This window comes from Apteryx mantelli, chromosome 2 (genome assembly GCF_036417845.1).
Source record: "Apteryx mantelli isolate bAptMan1 chromosome 2, bAptMan1.hap1, whole genome shotgun sequence".
NCBI classification, from domain to species: Eukaryota; Metazoa; Chordata; class Aves; order Apterygiformes; family Apterygidae; genus Apteryx; species Apteryx mantelli.
In genome coordinates, this window is record NC_089979.1 from 136967011 (window position 1) to 136975051 (window position 8041).

At 40.8% G+C, this 8041-nt stretch overlaps 1 long non-coding RNA gene across 1 annotated transcript; it reads right to left on the bottom strand.

The window, feature by feature from the left end:
- Positions 1 to 1574: 1574 nt before the first annotated feature.
- LOC106483588 (uncharacterized) lies at positions 1575 to 7385 on the bottom strand. The gene is made up of 3 exons (XR_001292413.2): positions 7324 to 7385; positions 4758 to 4981; positions 1575 to 2568 (listed from the first exon to the last, which is right to left on the bottom strand). It is a non-coding gene; the product is annotated as an uncharacterized lncRNA (long non-coding RNA).
- Positions 7386 to 8041: the final 656 nt, after the last annotated feature.

Consider the following 8041-nt stretch of genomic DNA (forward strand, 5'->3'; position numbering starts at 1 on the left):
TAAGCCTCAAATTTAATAATATTTTTAAAAGGGGGAAGGACTAGTCCTCTGTTCAGAATATTTGGCTGCTCCTTCCAGGTGTTTGGATTTTAAAATGTTTGGGCAGAACACCAATAATTCGGGTTACAGATTGTAGTGTTGTCCAGTTTCCTGCATATTATTGCAGTGTGGAACAATGACATTACAACAATCCACGTCTGCTATTAACCTTCCCCCCCCCCGCCCCATTTTTTTTTTTAATCTTTCAGACTGTGTGTCTCTTCACAAAACCTTGAAATGTGTCTTGGCCAGTTACTTCAGCTGTTTACCTAAGTGGCTACAGGACATCTGTTTCAAGATAGGTTACAGGCACATCACATTTTGCCTTCCTGAAGGGGAAGGGGACAGGAAACTTAATTTTGAAGTTCAGCACTGCCAAAGCTTTCTGATTTTCGTAAAGATGCCAGAGAGTGACATCATATCTACCATGTGTCCCTTTGCTTTATGGCTGGAAGTTCATTGCATGGTGGAAATGTTGCAGGAGAATGATTGATCTTGATTTTTCACTGGTGCTGTATTAAGCAAAAGCAACAAATGGTGTCATTGCTGAAGCTTGTGAAAAAATATTTGTAGTCATGGTTGTAGCTGGAGCCAAAGTCAGAGGCACTGAACCAGAACCTACATAGAATCCAAACTTTTCCAAGGTCACACATTATTTTATTTATTTGTTTCAAGTTGACTAAGTAGGTTTTTTGATATTTAACCATGGTCTCTGTTCTCAACAGTCCTGTAGGTTTGAGAGAAAACAACTCCTTAGCGTTTTTAAATACGATTTCAATTAAATATAGTTATTCAGAAGAAATTTTTTCACCTACTGCATCATGTAGCTGCATCTGTGCTTCAGCCTTCAAGTCTGTCATAGTGAACATCATAGGTTAAATGACCGCATAAAATAATTAACAGTTGCTTCGTATAAAAACAAATATGACACTGTGGACACTCAGAAATAAGGCTGAAAAACACCATTCTCTAGTGTACTTAACGAAAGTTGAGTACTGCTGGCCAAGTTCTAAAATATTGACATTTGGGCCAAAACTCTCATGGGCTTCACTAGCATTGAATGCAGGCCACTTGTAGCAGGCGTGCATTTTCAACTAAATGGTGTATGTTGGAAGCAGTTATTAGCAAATTTAATTATATCATGGCAACAGCAACTAGATGCGTTCTTCTTATTTTTTTTTCCAGTTCTACTTCTCAGCCACTCAGTCTGTATAAAGATGTGGCTGTGTTCTGCTCAGCACCTGACACATGCTTCTCAGAAATGGCTCCATTTCAAATTTAAGTGAAGTGATCCCTGCACAGAAGGCCTAATTTGCAAAATTACTGAACCTTCACATTTCTGACCGAACTAAAGGCGAGCTGTTGCTTAAAAACCTTGCATACACGTTTCCATCTTGTAGTGGTGATTCTTTGGGTAGAAGAGGGCTACATGTTACATACATGTTATCACCTTTTTATTTTTTATGCTAAATCACAGTGAAATTCTCACTGAAAAAAGAACAAGGAATAGTACAACTTGTAAAATAAAGCTTTCGCTAAGCACTGTAAGTTTTCCCAGCTTTACAAGAAAAGCTGCCATGAGCCATCTTTTTAATAACTTTAGGAAATATTATGTTACAAATGTTACAAACATATATAAAGGCACACTAAAATGGTAAATGTTATGTCAAGTTAAGGGTCTGACTTTTTTAACCTCAAAAGTAAAGATGCTTTAACCAACCCACATTCATAAGAGAAATGCTGATAGATCCTTAACTCCCGTGAAACCAATGATTACTGGCATAAAGAAAAGAAATAACACATTCTGAAATATGTTACAATAAAGCTACATAGCACATAGTTTATAGATTTATAAGATTTACATTAAACCAGGATTTTTTCCTGTATTTATCAACAGCATTAAAAAAACAGTAAGTGAACCTGGAATACCACAAACCAATCAATAAAGTTTAAAAGCTCCAGTGAATCTAACCTATAACAGGTCCGTGTTTGGAGAACATGCTCAAGAAACACATGTGCCTTTAAGAGGTCTTGAAAGAATTTACACCCATGGACCATTACCATTTCCAAACACCCTGCAGCTTTACCAGCCCAACATGTGCTGACTGTATATCACCACGACCCTTTCACTAAAGCTCTTTTGACTGGAGTGCTTTTAATACCCACTTTCTCAGCTGAGCTCAGGAGTGATTTGTTTTACATGCCACATTAATCCTTTCCACATTTTCTGGATGAGGCAACCACAATTCCACTTGTGAGGTGTTTCTAAAGCATAGTTATAGGAATAAAGCAGCAGGGTCCCAGACTTGACAACTTCCCTTCAGGCAGCTGACAAAGCGGGCTATCGTGGCTGGTGCTGGAGCTAGCAGTTGGGCCCAGCAGCCAGGGTGGGCTGCTCGCGGTGGTCAGTCGGAGGCCCAATTATTGTTGGCAATTCAGCCACAATTAAAACCCTGTAGGGATCTTCGTCGATTTAATGTCTGGCGAACGCTGATGCAGATTAATAAAATCCAGCTCTTCTTTTATAAGCTTAAGATGAATGCAATAGAGAGAAACAGAACTGAAAATATAAATCGCAGCTCCGTAAAACCCAAGAAGTTTATGCCTCACACCTACATGATTGTAGGAAAAGAGCTTTTCATAAATGGGCAATTAGTGTTCAGTGTACTGGCTTTTATTATGTGGTAATTTTACAGTTTTCACTTTAAAGACACTCAAAAAAAAATCAAAGGCCAAATGAATTTCTGTTGTATGCATTTATGAGCTTTCTGTATATATAATGTTAGCTCAATGTTACTAAGGTAGGGTTTTGAAAATTTAGTGTTGTCAACAAGGCTAACAGAGTGGACCAACCAATTATAAAACTGTTTTTACATGTCAGCGCTGTGCACATTTTATTAACAAGTTAGTATTATACTCCATTTTTTATGTGCTAAATCGAACTGTACAAGTAACTGGAGGACTAAAATTATGTTTCTATCCAATTTAATTTATTGCTCTTCCCCCATAAATTTTACTTGCAAGTTCAATGGTCTGAGCTGAACTATAAATTAGAGTGAGGTGAGTCTCATATATAACTTGATTTACTCTGGTAATTTCTGAATGAAGTATCTGAATCCCTACCCCCATCTGCAATTGTCTTTATAGCAAACTATAGCAACAGAAGGAAAAAATGGTGGCCAACTAAGACTTTTCTGGTGGAGGGTTTTACAATCATATACTAGGCTATTCAACAAAACTTCAAGCAACGAGAATAGCTTCATGAGTACCGATGTGCAACCACTCATGCCATGTGGCAGGTGTCACCAGGTGGTTTCATTTCAATCTTACAGCCTCATTTTTTTTATTTAAGCATGCAGATAAATATTCATTCTTGGGAAGACCTACTTGCTTTTTTAATTTGGGTTATACACAGTTGTGTGTGGAGGGAGCTGTGTTATCACAAGGCGTGTTTTGCTGTTCGCCTTGATCTCTTATTAAAATCTGTTCTTCAGGTGGAATTGTTGCTTGTAATCCCAGTGTTAGCAGTGAGCTAAGATTCCTGAGCAAGGGAATTGCTAGCATGCTGCTTGATTATCTTGGTTCCAGGACTTATTTATATGTGTAAGTAAAACAAATTATACAACCAGAGGCCACGTATCTGATTTCTCCTGATCTGCCAAGACATCTGCAACTGCACTGCAGGCAGACAACAATGATGTCTATACAATTTCTTTTTCTTTAAATTACCACAAGATACATTTATTGATCTGACTTTTCAGATATGCTAATTACCTGCAGCTGGGAGCTGTGGGTGCCCAACATTTTTACAGGTCTTAATTTTGTGGCCTGACTGATGTCGTGGGCATCAGACAGAACTACTCTGCCAGTTTTGCCAGCTGTATATTAAGGCCTTGTTATCTGTATTTTTGCAGTGGTTTTCCCCTCCCTGACTGCATGCTGGTGAAAAGTTCAGCAGCACAAAAACATCAGCATCACTTCACATTTTCTCCTTGAGAGATGGGAGCTGTTGTTCTGCTAAGGAAGAGAGAAAGTATTTAGAAGGAATTTCAGAAGTCCCTGCTTTGACATTCAGTTTGGATTCAGTATTACAGGCAGAGAAGCCGCTTAGCCCACTTCCCATGGCTGTTTCCCAGTGCGTGGCCCACGTTCCAATGTCACCCGTGTGACATGTCACCAGTGTGTGACCTGAGCGTGGACATTTGCTGTGTCAGGGTAAAACTGATACATTGTCCCAGAAGCCCATGAGCTCTCTGAGCAATGCTAGCTGAGCCCAGGCGGTGCCTGGACTCCTCCTAATGCTCTGCAGTTGAGGAAGTCTGCTAGTGCAGCAGCACTCTGCATCCCAGAAGGAAAAGGATTGCCTTTCACAGAAAAACTAGCAGGATATGGCCAGCCAAGTGCTGGCTACACTTCCTGAAGGGCACTTTCTAAGGGCTTGATCCCTCTCAAATAGAAAATCAGAAAAGTTCTGGAATGATTTCTGCAACTACAGGATAGGCCGTACAGCCCCCAATTCACCATGTTCCTTATGGATGTACACATACTGCATTGTCAAATGTCACCTGCGCTTTTTCAGGCTGGGTCCAAGATAGTTGGCACATCTCTGCAGGAACTGTCTTGGTCAACATGCAAAACTACTCATGCAAAGACACTATAGCTCTGGCCATATGGCCTTATGTCCATGCTACTTAGCCTTGTGCATGTAATGAACTTACATGTAGTGCTGTGCTGATTCAGTCTTTCTGCTTCTGGAGTTGGCTGGCTCAGCACCAGCTTGGCTCTTCTTACCAGGCATCCCCATCAGAGACACGCATTTCCTTCAGCCTTCTAAGGGTGATGTGCCCTGGTCCACTGTACCTGTTCACACATCCAGATCTTTGGCTCTTGAGAAGTAATTTAATTCCCTGAGTTTCCATTGACTTTTTTTTAAAGAATCTCCCTGCTCAAAAAAAGAAAGACATTTCATAGACATAGAAGGAAAAAAATTGATAAGTCTGACCTGTTAAAATGATTTGTAGCCACTTATACTGTGATAACATCACTTACTGTATATCATAGAAAATAAGTCACAGAAAACACTGGGCTACAAATATTATCCAGCCAAATAGCTTTTCAAGATGATGGTCTAGATTGTATGACACAAGCGAAAACTGTGATTCCTTTAGCAAGACTACTTCCTGCAGCTTTGTGTGTGTGCGCGTGTGGGTTTTTTTTTTTATATCTTCCCCAAATGGGAACAGTTTGGTAAACAACTTGCTTTGCAGAGCAAACAGAAGCATACTTTCATCTGCCTGTCTTTGGAAATCATTACTAATGGGCTTGGATTGTTTTTATTTTTATTGTTTTCAGTAGCCATTTAATAAGCTTTCTAATTGTTTGTACCTCAGGATATAGATTTTGGTTGTGAAGAAGACAAGAGGAAAAAAATCCCTCAAGCCTTTTAAAACCTCAGATAGCTTTTGAACACTTTTAAGATCCCATAGTTGCAAAACTCTTTTACATGCCAGTGCAAAAATCAAATCAGCTGTATTTTTTGCTAGTATATAGCCTGAGCCACAAAAATTGCCTACTTCTCCTTTGCCTTTGGGCAATTTTTCAATGTTAACTAAACCAAGTCCATAATGTAGGCCTGCTGGCCAACATTCCAGGTAAATGAATAGCTTCTAAGGAAAAATGATGCTGTTTTTCAAAAGCTTGACATTTTTAAAATACAAGTCCAGAATTGAAACCTTCAATAATTTTTCCATGCCTATATGTTGCAAGCAGCAAAATGTTACACAAATGAATACATCTGGGATTATTTTCAAGCTGTTATTTCCCACTAGGGAAAATATTTAGAAATAAAGCTCAATTTTTGTGCTGAAACTACAAAGAGGCCAGCCATCTTGATGCTTTTCCAGATTTTTTTAATGGTTTTCCTGATATTGTATAGTGACTTTACTGCCCTGTTTTGTATGCCCTTATATTCACCAATAGTAAGCATTTATGTTGGTCTCATTCCAGTTTTTAAATCTGTTTTCTGGCATTTATGGCCTAAAGCTAATAAGGACATTCAGTATTTTCTTGTAAAATATTGAAAATACTTTTTACCAGGAAAATAAAGGGGAAATGTTTTTAAAATTAAAAAAAAAGTGGCTTAACCAAAGGCAGGAACTGCCCTTATTCCAAACTCAGGCAGGCTCTGCCATAGCGGTAAAATGCTCTTTCTTAGGCATCAGGGATCTGACAGAAACTCATGAAGCCAAAAAGAGCCTCCTAGTTGACCTCAGCTCACTGGGCATCAGGTTAGAGCCCTGCAGAGATTTGGCAGTACCAAGGTGCAAAGTAGCACTACTGGGTCAGGCTACGTGGAAAGCTTTTAACCAAATGTATCTTTATAAAAACGCCAGTTGGTTGAAAACGAAGCTTCTCACAGAAAAGGATCTGGATGCGTTTTTTGACATGAAAAATCTGGGAGAATTTTTCACTGATCGAAATGTTCCATTTCTAGTCTCTTAAAAACATAGCATCCTGGTTCGCTCACTTGGAATTACTTTGCATTTTGGAAAACAAACCAAGTGAAGTGTAAAAAAATGTAAATAGTCTCACACATGAAATCTTTTAGAATGAAGTAAGTAAAACGCTGCTTTGGAGGGAACTTTTAGTTAAAGAAGTATCTCAAGATTTCAATTTCTTTTTTTCACGCAGATTTTTTTTCCTCTGAACCACAAAAATTGTTGTGGAGCAGAAAACCAGTTCCTGCCCAGCATATTTACAGTGCTTTCAAAACACGCAAGCCATGTTTTCTGGTACGCGTGTAAGGTCATGATCATCAGGTCCATTTTATAGATCAGAAAGTGAGGTGTAGAGCTGCCTTGCCAAAAGTTAGCCACATGGTCGGGGGCAGAATTCTTGTGCCCGAACCCCATTTTTTAAAGGAGAATATTGGCCGGTGCTGGCCTGGTCCTGCACAGGGCTGCTCCTGCTCGCTGCTGCGGGACTGCGTTGCAATCCCGTACTCCAGGAGTCAACATGCGCTGCTTCCTCACAGCTTGTTTTCTCTGTATGATAGCGTGTTAATTTAAATAAATGCCTTATTTACATTCACAACTGTAAAAAAATTGCCTACCAAGACCCTAGGTGCCCCAACGTGCCGCTCGGTGAAATCACGGTAACATTGAAATAGTTACTCTGACAGGAACGCAGCCGGCCAGATGCCTACAGAAGCTCTTTGCCTCTCCCGCGCTCTGGGAAGCACAGCCCGCGGCCCTCTCCAGCCGGCTCGCAGCTCCAGCCACTTACCTATTTGCTGCGCAGCCAGGTCTCTACGTCCTGGCTTCTGTGGCCCGGGGTGGGGGGTGCGGCGGAGCGGGGGCCCTGCCAGCCGCCCCCTCCCGCGGGGCGAGCGGGGGAGAGCAGCTGCAGCTGGAGCCGTCCCCCCTGGGGAGGGGGGCCATCGCCACACATCCCACAGCGCTGCGGCTTCCTGGCAAGCCACCCGCCCCTGTGCTTGCAAGGGATCGCCTCTGTTTTCAAGCAAAATCGGAGAGCGCTGGCCTGGCTCTGCATGGGTCGGCTCCTGCTGCTTCGCATTGGATGTGTAGAATTTGGGTGATTCATTTATTTATCTATTTGTTTTCAATTTAAAGTGTCATTGCATTGCAAAGCAGGAAAAAGGAAGAGGAAAAATATATCTGCAACAAACACCTCTTTGAGAGTCACATAATCTACAAGGCATTGCTAAGCAGTAGCTAATTATTACCCAGCTCTCCTCCCACTCCGACTTATTAGGAAAGTTTAGATATTAGTTCTTGTTTGCTGTTCAGAATAGCACAGATGGAAGGAAATGAATATGCCATTTGCTTGTGTGACCTCAGGGGAGCAGAGCAAAAAATGGATGTGAAAACACTGCCAGACCCGGAAAGTTATATTCGCTTATTCATTAGTTTTCCTGCTTCTCTATTCCATATGCCCTCCTTTCCTTCAGCTCCATGGAAAAGTATTGACAAGCCAAATGAGT